This window comes from Pristiophorus japonicus, chromosome 24 (assembly GCF_044704955.1).
Source record: "Pristiophorus japonicus isolate sPriJap1 chromosome 24, sPriJap1.hap1, whole genome shotgun sequence".
Classification (NCBI taxonomy): domain Eukaryota; kingdom Metazoa; phylum Chordata; class Chondrichthyes; family Pristiophoridae; genus Pristiophorus; species Pristiophorus japonicus.
Window position 1 is genome coordinate 10,223,761 of NC_092000.1, and position 12,169 is coordinate 10,235,929.

At 43.4% G+C, this 12,169-nt stretch overlaps 1 protein-coding gene across 2 annotated transcripts in view; it reads left to right on the forward strand.

Moving 5' to 3' along the window:
* The first annotated feature begins 2,576 nt into the window (after nt 1-2,576).
* LOC139237921 (MHC class II regulatory factor RFX1-like) overlaps nt 2,577-12,169 on the forward strand; it is a 152,743-nt gene continuing 143,150 nt past the window's right edge. For both annotated transcript variants that reach the window (XM_070867218.1, XM_070867220.1), the window contains exon 1: nt 2,577-2,641. The gene's annotated coding sequence lies outside the window, so the exon portion shown is untranslated. The remainder of the gene's footprint in view (nt 2,642-12,169) is intronic.

Sequence of the window (12,169 nt, forward strand, 5' to 3'; positions counted from 1 at the left end):
ATTGCTGTTTCATCTGGAAGAAATGTTTGGGGCCCTGGAGAATGGGAATTTATATAGCGCCTCTAACATAGTAAAATGTCCCAAGTCGCTTCACGGGAGCATAATATAACAAATATTTGACATCAAGCCACATAAGAAGAAATTAGCGCAGCTGACCATAAGTTTGGTCAAAGAGGTAGGTTTTAAGCAGCGTCTTAAAGGAGGAAAGCTAGGTAAAGAGGCGGAGAGGTTTAGGGAGGGAGTTCCAGAGCTTAGGGCCTAGGCAGCTGCAGGCATGGCCACCGATGGTCGAGTGATTATAATTAGGGATGCTCAAAGGGCAGGGGAAGGAGGAAGAAGAAAAGCGCCTCCACGTATAGGGGAAAGAAAAGTATCTCCAAATCCTTGTGACTATCAGATGTAACAACAGTACCAATTCATATCCACAATAGCCTGTAATTTTGCAACTAGAAATGAGAGAAAATCCCTTCAATTACTGCAACCTTCTTATATAAATGCTGCAATGCCATGTAGACCTGTACCTTAAAGTATGGCAAGTCCCTGCTACACTGCACTTTCAGTATTTGAATGCTATAGGAAACCAAGATTAGTCAGAAAGATGGAAAAACGTGGGCTTGAAAAGACATAACATTTGCATATAGTATAAGTGATGTAGGGAAAGTAGATCCAGAACGCTGTTTCAAATTAAACTGTAACTATAGGTCAAGGGGATACAGATTAAAAGTAGCAAGAAGCAAATTTAGATGGGGGACAGGAAGTCCTTCACACAAAGAGTGATCAACATTTGAAATTAACTTTGAGATAGGGTAATGGAGGCAAAAATCCCTGAAACAGCTGATACTTTCATTGGAGCTGTGGATTCTTTTTGGATGAAGTAATTAAAAAGGGATAATAGGCTTTCCTCATCCACACCTGCACTGTGAGCTTATAACAACAATTGTAATGCTGTCTTTCGGATGAGACATTAAATCAAAGAACCATCTGTTTTCTCTCAGGTGAATGTAAAAGATCCTATTTTAAAGAAGAGCAGGGGAGTTATCCCCGTTGTTGTGGCCAATATGTGTCCCTCAATCAACATTACTAAAAAGCAGATTATCTACATTGCTGTTTGTGGGAGCTTGCTGTGCACAAATTGGTTCCTACATTACAACAGTGACTACTGTCGGAAAATGTGAGGTCATCCACCTTGGGAAAAAAAACAGTAAAAAGGAATATTATTTGAATGGGGAGAAATTACAACATGCTGCGGTGCAGAGGGACCTGGGGGTCCTTGTGCATGAATCCCAAAAAGTTAGTTTGCTGGTGCAGCAGGTAATCAGGAAGGCGAATGGAATGTTGGCCTTCATTGCGAGAGGGATGGAGTACAAAAGCAGGGAGGTCCTGCTGCAACTGTACAGGGTATTGATGAGGCCGCACCTGGACTACTGCGTGCGGTTTTGGTCACCTTACTTAAGGAAGGATATACTAGCCTTGGAGGAGGTACAGAGACGATTCACTAGGCTGATTCCGGAGATGAGGGGGTTACCTTATGATGATAGATTGAGTAAACTGAGTATTTACTCGTTGGAGTTCAGAAGGATGAGGGGTGATCTTATAGAAACATTTAAAATAATGAAAGGGATAGACAAGATAAAGGCAGAGAGGTTGTTTCCACTGGTCGGGGAGACTAGAACTAGGGAGCACAGCCTCAAAATACGGAGGAGCCAATTTAAAACCGAGTTGAGAAGAAATTTCTTCTCCCAGAGGGTTGTGAATCTGTGGAATTCTCTGCACAGGGAAGCAGTTGAGGCTTGCTCATTGAATGTATTCAAATCACAGATAGATAGATTTTTAACCAATAAGGGAGTTAAGGGTTACGGGGAGCGGGCGGGTAAGTGGAGCTGAGTCCACGGCCAGATCAGCCATGATCTTGTTGAATGGCGGAGCAGGCTCGAGGGGCTAGATGGCCTACTCCTGTTCCTAATTCTTATGTTCTTATGTTCAAAAGTACTTAATTGGCTGTGAAGTGCTTTGACACATCCTGAGGTCATGAAAGGTGCAAAATAAATGCTAATCTTTCTTTCTGCCACTTTTCTTTTTTTGGTAGAAAAGGAGCATTAAATGTCAACTTGTGGATTTGAGATCCCTTCAATGCCCTCTGATGATGTGGTAAATAGAAGCTATTGCAGCAGGGAAGGCTCTTGGAGAGCAATGGCTCACAACAGTTTGCATCTCCACAGTGGGCCCAGCCAATGAACTACATCTCCCACAGTGCCTCGCTGCTTACTGCCGCAGGCGCATGCGTAGTACGCGCACGGCCCCGCCTCCGCGACCCACTGCCATCGTCACCGTCGCGCGGAACGGTGGGGGGGGGGGGAGAACAGAGAGAGGGCGCAGCTGACTGACACAGCGTTCGACCAATCGCGGCCGAGGAAAGGGCGGGTGCCCGCCGAGTGACAGGCAATCGGCCAATCGGCGGAGAGATGATGGGCCATACTGTCGGCAACAAGCCAGTCAGGAGCGTGGAGGGAGGCAGGATTTCCGGTGCTGCGTTGCCTGGGTTGATTCCGGAGGCTAGCAACTGTTGCCTTGAGGACGAGCGCCATAGCCACCGTAGTCCTGGCGACTGTTACCCCGTCAAACAACAACTTACGCCACAAAGGTGATTCTTTTTTTTCTCTCTTCTCATCGAAAAAAAAACTTCGTACGATAAACAAAAGCACTTTTTCCTGACAGGAGTTGATAAAATACGAAGCAAAATTCTCAGCCAAAGAGATTAAAAAGATAAAATAATTTTAATATGAAAGATTTTTCAGGCACAAAATGGCGGTTGTTAAGAGTCCAAAGACCACTCTAACTACTCATTTACGGGGGAAATATCGACGCCGTATTGTCTTATATTAATAGTTGTGAAGTAAATTGGAACTTTTTTATAAAAATTGTAATCATTTTTTGTGGTGATTGATTGTCAGAAGTAGAGTAGGTCGTGTCCAAATCAGTTTTGAGGTAAACATCGTGCAAACGCTAGGATGTGTATCTAGAATTTCGCGTGTATTTCATTTGGGGGTAAAGAAAAAAAAATGCTTGTGATTGTGGAAACGGCGATAGTTTTAAATCGAGCGATCGCGAAGGAGGCGCGCTCCGCTTTCTTGTTGCGGCGCAGCCGAACTGGATGGGGGGGGGAGGGGACTTGTGATTGATTGACGGGGAGGGGGGGGGGTGGTGGACCAATCGGGAGATGGTGCCTGCCCCTTCCTTGGGTGCTGATTGACGCGGAGGGATTGACCAATCGGGCGACGGCCCTCGCCCCGAGTTGTGGCGAGGCAGCCAATCAGCGCGAGGGGCCAGGTGTTTGCCTGCGCGGGAAGCGGGCTGCGGTTGGGCACGAGGCAGGCATTTCAAATTGTGGTGGCTGGGGCGTGACGTCATCGAGGGGGCGCACCGCTCTCTGCACTTCCGGGTTCAGGCTCTGCTTGCTTGCAGCCCATTGGGATTGGGGCACCGTCATGAACAAGTTTAGCTGGTCAAAGATGGATAGAAAGACTTATAGAGCACCTTTCACGACCACCTGAGAGACAGTGGAGTTGAGGTCAAAGATCAGCCGTGATCTTATTGAATGGCGGAGCACGATCGAGTGGTCGCATGGCCTACTCGTGCTCCTATTTCTTATGTATACAAATAAACAGCATGGTCTTAGATAAAGAAAGACTTTCATTTATATAAGTGCCTTTCACGACCACTGGACGTTTCGAAGCACTTTACAGCCATTCAAGTACTTTTGGAATGTGGGAAATCACAGCAGCCAATTTGCACACAGCAAACAGCGACGTGATAATGACCAGATAATCTGGTTTTTTGTTATGTTCATTGAGGGATAAATATTGGCAAAGACACTGGGGATAACTCCTCTCTCTTCTTTGAAATAGTGCCATGGGATCTTTTACATCCATCTGAGCGATCAGACGGGACCTTGGTTTAACGTCTCATCTGAAAGACGGCACCTCTGACTGTGCAGCATTCCCTCAGCACTGCACTGGAGAGACAGCCTAGGTTTATGTGCTCAAGTTCCTGGAGTGGGACTTGAACCCACAACCTTCTGAATCAGAGGCAAGTGTGCTGCCCACTGAGCCACGGCTGACACCACTGACTGAGCTAAATAAAAATAGAAAATGCTGGAAATATTCAGCAGGTTAGGCAACATCTGTGAGAGAGAAACAGAGTTAACGATTCAGATCGATGACCTTTCATTAGAACTGGAAATAGTTAGAAATAGAACAGGTTTTAAGCAAGTGCAGAGGCAGGGAACGGGGAGGAAAGAACAAAAGGGAAAGTCTGTGATAGGCAGGAGAAATTAAAAGACAAAAGGGATGACGGTGCGAGGCAAAAAGAGATGGTCATGGAATAAGTAAATGAACAAAAGATGAGTCTAGAAGAGGCGTAAATGGGAATAGCAGAATGAACAGCTGTCATCCAAAATAATGGTGGCAGAGGGTATGATCTGAAATTGTTGAACTCACTGTTGAGTCTGGAAAGCTGTAAAATGTTTAATCGTGTGGTCTTCGTAGTAGAGGAGGAATTCAGAGTGCCGCTTGCTGTTATTTTGTTTATGCTGATCTGCTAAATAGGAAGACACACGGTGCTATTTTCTCTACAAGGCCGGCGTGTGTGTTCGAGTCCGAGATGTGCTAAGCCAAAGTGGAGAGTGAACAGATTAGTTGGTGTATGTACAGGCTTCAAATTGCAAATTAGTTCCCAGGTCAATGCATAATGTGCTAAGTATTCAGTCCTCAGGAAAACTTGCAATAAAACCATTGCATATTGGCATTGGCTGCAAATGAGCATTGCTGTTTGGATGAAGGTATTTACTCTGATGTAATGTCAGTGTCCTGTTTGTACTTTGGTGTGGAAAGACTATGCCAAAATAGAGAGTATGGTACATTACTGTACTGCCTTTTCATCAGTCATTCTATATTTACACCACACATCTGGTATGGAAATTATGCAGTTTTTTATATCACTATTGATGAAAATAGATGGCTAATTAAAAAATGGCTATAATTTATGTCTAATACTGCAGTAAGCTGGTAGTGGTACTGATTCATCAATGGCATAAATGACCAATCGAATCCCATGCATTGATCTATTTTAACTAAAATAAAAAGAATGACTTGCATGTATATAGCATCTTTCACAACCACCAGATGTCTCAAAGTGCTTTACAGCCAATGAAGTACTTTTGGAGTGTAGTCACTGTTGTAATGTGGGACATAGATGTGAGAAATACATGGCACTATGGACCAATCAGATCATTGGAAAAAAAATTAGAACCAGTATTCCCCTTCCGTTTAATACTCCACTCTGGGCATTGTACCCACTTTGCCTTGCATCTGCTGTACAGCCTCCCATATCTGTCCAAAGTGTTTCAATTCTGTTTTGGTACCTCCCAGGCCTAGTCTCAGTGCTCCAACCCTGCTGCGTTCCCGCACTTGCTGCAGTTTTGGGAACAGGTAATAAGAACATAAGAATTAGGAACAGGAGTAGGCCATCTAGCCCCTCGAGCCTGCTCCGCCACTCAACAAGATCATGGCTAATCTGGCCGTGGACTCAGCTCCACCTACCCGCCTGCTCCCCATAACCCTTAATTCCCTTATTGGTTAAAAATCTACCTATCTGTGATTTGAATACATTCAATGAGCAAGCCTCAACTGCTTCCCTGAGCAGAGAATTCCACAGATTCACAACCCACTGGGAGAAGAAATTCCTTCTCAACTCGGTTTTAAATTGGCTCCTCCGTATTTTGAGGTTGTGCCCCCTAGTTCTAGTCTCCCTGACCAGTGGAAACAACCTCTCTGCCTCTATCTTGTCTATCCCTTTCATTATTTTAAATGTTTCTATAAGATCCCCCCTCATCCTTCTGAACTCCAACGAGTAAAGACCCAGTTTACTCAATCTATCATCATAAGGTAACCCCCTCATCTCCGGAATCAGCCTAATGAATCGTCTCTGTACCCCCTCCAAAGCTAGTATATCCTTCCTTAAGTAAGGTGACCAAAACTGCACGCAGTACTCCAGGTGCGGCCTCACCAATATTTTGTACAGTTGCAGCAGGACCTCCCTGCTTTTGTACTCCATCCCTCTCGCAATGAAGGCCAACATTCCATTCGCCTTCCTGATTACCTGCTGCACCAGCAAACTAACTTTTTGTGATTCATGCACAAGGTCCCTCTGCACCGCAGCATGTTGTAATTTCTCCCCATTCAAATAATATTCCCTTTTACTGTTTTTTTTTCCAAGGTGGATGACCTCACATTTTCCGACATTGTATTCCATCTGCCAAACCTTAGCCCATTCACTTAACCTATCTAAATCTTTTTGCAGCCTCTCTGTGTCCTCTACACAACCCGCTTTCCCACTAATCTCTGTGTCATCTGCAAATTTTGTTACACTACACTCTGTCCCCTCTTCCAGGTCATCTATGTATATTGTAAACAGTTGTGGTCCCAGCACCGATCCCTGTGGCACACCACTAACCACCGATTTCCAACCCAAAAAGGACCCATTTATCCCGACTCTCTGCTTTCTGTTCGCCAGCCAATTCTCTATCCATGCTAATACATTTCCTCTGACTCCGCCTACCTTTATCTTCTGCAGTAACCTTTTGTGTGGCACCTTATTGAATGCCTTTTGGAAATCTAAATACACCACATCCATCGGTACACCTCTATCCACCATGCTCGTTATATCCTCAAAGAATTCCAGTAAATTAGTTAAACATGATTTCCCCTTCATGAATCCATGTTGCGTCTGCTTGATTGCACTATTCCTATCTAGATGTCCCGCTATTTCTTCCTTAATGATAGCTTCAAGCATTTTCCCCACTACAGATGTTAAACTAACCGGCCTATAGTTACCTGCTTTTTGTTTGCCCCCTTTTTTAAACAGAGGCGTTACATTAGCTGCTTTCCAATCCGATGGTACCTCCCCAGAGTCCAGAGAATTTTGGTAGATTATAACGAATGCATCTGCTATAACTTCCGCCATCTCTTTTAATACCCTGGGATGCATTTCATCAGGACCAGGGAGGGGACTTGTCTACCTGGAGATCCATTAGCCTGTCCAGCACTACCCCCCTAGTGATAGTGATTGTCTCAAGGTCCTCCCTTCCCACATTCCCGTGACCAGCAATTTTTGGCATGGTTTTTGTGTCTTCCACTGTGAAGACCGAAGCAAAATAATTGTTTAATTGGTCTGCTCTTTGCTATTCTCCCTGGCTCGAAGTCCTGTTTCCAGATTAGGCTCATGCACCAGATGTATGAATTCTAGGGAGATGGGCAGGCCTACACAATTTCAAGACCATCAGCTGAGCTGAACCACCAAGTGCAACATCTACTGCTGCCAAAAATGAAAGTACAGAACTGGCAGGATCACGAGTTGGGAAGTTAGCTGATCATCTGATCCCAACACTGACTAAGCCATTAAACCTTATTAAAATTGTGACTGCTAATTCTCAGGAACACCCTGCTGTGCACATGATTGAGATGCTGGCAGCACTCCACTGCCCCTCAACTGCAAACAGGGTAGCATCAGAAACTTCCTTCCCTCCTCACCATGTCCAGTTTCCTTCCCATCTATGTGTGTTGTGATATTGCCTGGCAGCCTCACTTTGCCTAGCTCAAATCCCCATATCCTACTTAGTACATTTTGTCTCTCATCTTCCTGCGTGCTCTCTCACCTTCAAAAAGGTAAAACATCTAAATTCAGTGAATCAGGAAACATATTTAAGTGCAGACCGACATGATGAGAAAGAGAAAGGAGATGTCGGAAGGTTTGATAGAAAAATAATGGAAGTTAACAAATATATAGAAACATAGAAACATAGAAAATAGGTGCAGGAGTAGGCCATTCGGCCCTTCTAGCCTGCACCGCCATTCAATGAGTTCATGGCTGAACATTCAACTTCAGTACCCCATTCCTGCTTTCTCGCCATACCCCTTGATCCCCCTAGCAGTAAGGACCTCATCTAACTCCTTTTTGAATATATTTAGTGAATTGGCCTCAACAACTTTCTGTGGTAGAGAATTCCACAGGTTCACCACTCTCTGGGTGAAGAAGTTCCTCCGCATCTCGGTCCTAAATGGCTTACCCCTTATCCTTAGACTGTGACCCCTGGTTCTGGACTTCCCCAACATTGGGAACATTCTTCCTGCATCTAACCTGTCTAACCCCGTCAGAATTTTATATGTTTCTATGAGGTCCCCTCTCATTCTTCTGAACTCCAGTGAATACAAGCCCAGTTGATCCAGTCTTTCTTGATAGGTCAGTCCCGCCATCCCGGGAATCAGTCTGGTGAACCTTCGCTGCACTCCCTCAATAGCAAGAATGTCCTTCCTCAGGTTAGGAGACCAAAACTGTACACAATACTCCAGGTGTGGCCTCACCAATGCCCTGTACAACTGTAGCAACACCTCCCTGCCCCTGTACTCAAATCCCCTTGCTATGAAGGCCAACATGCCATTTGCTTTCTTAACCGCCTGCTGCACCTGCATGCCAACCTTCAATGACTGATGTACCATGACACCCAGGTCTCTTTGCACCTCCCCTTTTCCTAATCTGTCACCATTCAGATAATAGTCTGTCTCTCTGTTTTTACCACCAAAGTGGATAACCTCACATTTATCCACATTATACTTCATCTGCCATGCATTTGCCCACTCACCTAACCTATCCAAGTCGCTCTGCAGCCTCACAGCATCCTCCTCGCAGCTCACACTGCCACCCAACTTAGTGTCATCCGCAAATTTGGAGATACTACATTTAATCCCCTCATCTAAATCATTAATGTACAGTGTAAACAGCTGGGGCCCCAGCACAGAACCTTGCGGTACCCCACTAGTCACTGCCTGCCATTCTGAAAAGTACCCATTTACTCCTACTCTTTGCTTCCTGTCTGACAACCAGTTCTCAATCCATGTCAGTACACTACCCCCAATCCCATGTGCTCTAACTTTGCACATCAATCTCTTGTGGAAATATAATGGCCACACAGAGTGTGAGAAAGTGGAGGATAAATAGAAAGATGTAGAGGTGACAAAGAAATAGACAATGGGAGAGAAGCACAGATCGACACGGGATCATAAAAACATAAGAAACAGGAGCAGGAGTCGGCCATTCGGCCCCTCGAGCCTGCTCCGCCATTCAATAAGATCATAGCTGATCCTCTACCTCAACTCCACTTTCCTGCATTATCCCCATATCCCTTGATTTCCCTTACTATCCAAAAATCTAATGACCTCTGTCTTGAATATACTCAACGACTGAGCAGCCACAGCCCTCTGGGGTCGAGAATTCCAACGATTCAGAATCCTTTGAGTGAAGAAATTTCTCCTCATTTCAGTTCTAAATGGCCGGTCACCTATTCTGAAACTGTGACCCTCAAGTTCTAGACTCCCCAGCCAGGAGAAATATCTTCCCAGCATCTACCCTGTCAAGCCATGTGAATGAGTAGTATATAATTATTGGCATAACATGGCTTTCAGTAACTTACTGGCAATTTTGCCATTTGGGAGAATGCAACAATGATCATAGCATGACATTTCATGGTCCATTGCAGTTGATTTATTCCAAGATCTGCTTAGTCTTGTTACTTGGTTGTTTGTTCATTCCTCCTCTGCTGCTAATGTTAAGATATTTCTAGTCTGAGCAAGTAAAACAAGTTAGAATACATTATATCAATTTATGAATTTTCAAATATGGTTAGCTGCCTGTGAAACACTCAAACACAGGAACTGGTCAGATGGCATAAAGATACCTGTCTCCAGTCTCCAAAACTGGCTTCACAATCCCTTGTTAGTGGAGAATTTGTTGCAACTTAGTGGCCCCAAATTGCTAAGAAGTTTGAGCAGATCCCGACTGTGATTGAACATCGCAATGTTTCATTGTGGCTCTAACCTTGCTGCCTCATCTGCTACATTGCACTTCTTGACCAGTACTCCCTGAAGGAGGCAGTGAAATCTGTGTTCATGAATTTCACGGTGGGACAATTATCATGACACTGATGTAGAGTAAGTACCACATGGAAATGATGAGTTTATATAATTGTAGAATGTTTCAAATGAAACGGACTATTCAGCCGTCAAGTCTGTACCAGTAGATTTCGACTAATGCCACTCTAATATATATCCAATATATATCTCTTAATATGCACATGTTCAAGCAACTATCTAATTCCTTTTATTTAAAAAAAATTATATTCCTCTTATAACTCCAGGATCATCTTTTAGCATAATTGGGAAAGTCACAGAAAAATTTACAATTATTATTTTCCTATCAGTTTTCTTCCTTTCCTGCTTAAAGGTATTGATCCTGCTGGGATCCCGTACAGATCCACGGGTACTGTTTGCCCTTTGGTACTTTGCCCATTTGTCTATTCTTCATATGTAAGCATAGACAGTGAGTGTGGTAGGAAGCATCCAGGAGCAGCAGTTGCCTTGCAGACACCCCATGCAATGGTTCAGTTTGGAGCCCCTACATTTTACTAGACAATGATACTAAATTCTACCTACTTAATCTAGCGTCAAATCTGAAAACGTACGTCCATGAAAAGGCATACTTGCTATTAATACCATTGCAAAGGTGCCCTTTCATTGGATCCCCCTGCAATTGCACAGGTTGCACAGTCCTAACACCGTCCCTGGAAGCATTGGAGTCGAGTGTAATCCTGCCTCATCTGACCCATGCCTCGTAGATCAAGCTTACATTGGCACTCAACCTCTTGCCCAATTTGCAGCAGAAGCCACTGGATAACAGTGATAAATAGGCACCTTAGATAATCTTTGCATCCCTAGCCCAGGAATACTACTGAAACTAATTTAGTGACGTTCTGGCTTAAATGAGCTCACTCCACATAAACCAAACTGGCTCAGTAATGCACTAACCGAAGTAATTTTTTTTATTTTTTTTGTCAGTACAATGAGCAGATTTTTAATATTTGTTACTTTAGTCACTGAAATAATAATAAATCGTGAGAATAGTAACTCCTTTGTAGAACTTGTTTGTTGTACATGTAAATGTAAAGTTGCCCAGGAACTATAGATTAAGTATATATTATCCACATGTAAACTTGGGAGGAGGGTGCACAAAAATTAAACACCAATGCCAGTAATTGTGCTCTTTTTCCCTCTTTAAAAATCCAGTGCTTTTGTGTTGGAGGGGGAAGCTATGACCTATTACCCTCAGTATAAGCTTGGCATCACTGATTTGTATCTCAGATTTGCCAGAGCTTTCATAAAAATCTGTCATAAAAATAAATTCTGGAGTGCAACATCCCCAAAACAATTTTGCAGTATTCTAATAGAGAGACAGAAATTGTCTAGAATGTTTTGCTGTTGGCAACAGGTAAGAGAAAACCATTGGGATATAAACAGAAAAAAAAACGATTAATGGAGAAAATGCACTGGGTCGACCAGCATCTATAATAAGAGAAGAGATAAAAGTTAGTGTTTTGTCTAGGAACTCAGAACTTGCATTCCCACACATCCTGGTCCCCATGCAAAATATTGTACTTGTTTCTTTTCTCTTCAGAGGCTGACAGACCTGTTGCTGTTTACTTTCTTTTAAAATAAGTGAAATTCTATCTGGCTGCAATTCATGTAACATGTTGAGATGTAAAATGGTAATTAAGTTGATGTCTCCCACATTAGTACATTCTATTTTCTGAGGTGTGTGTTTAATCTGTTGTGATAGTAATCTGTTGTCCCTGTGCTAGATAAAGGGATTCAAAAAATCCATGTGTGTCCCAGGTGACATGTGACTGTCATACCACAGAGATAGCTATTTCGATCCCTGAGTTAGCAGAATTCTGAAAATTGTAAGTCCCACTCACAATAGGTGTCAATCCCTAATGTGCTCCAACACATTATGGATCGACACCTGATTAACAATACTGCAATTTGGCAATGCAAGGTCAAAGTATTTTCATAATTTTCAAAGAAGCACATTCTAAATTGGCTAAAATGTTACTAATGTTGAGGACGCTGATGAAAGCAGATGCATCCTACCATGTTGTCAAAAGACCATAGACCTGGCAGAGAAGAGAAACGTATAATAGAATTGGAGGGAGGGAAAGGAGGAGGATCTAAAACTGTAGACTAGTGCTTCTTTGTCCATTATTAGAGATTTAGTTTGATGATGA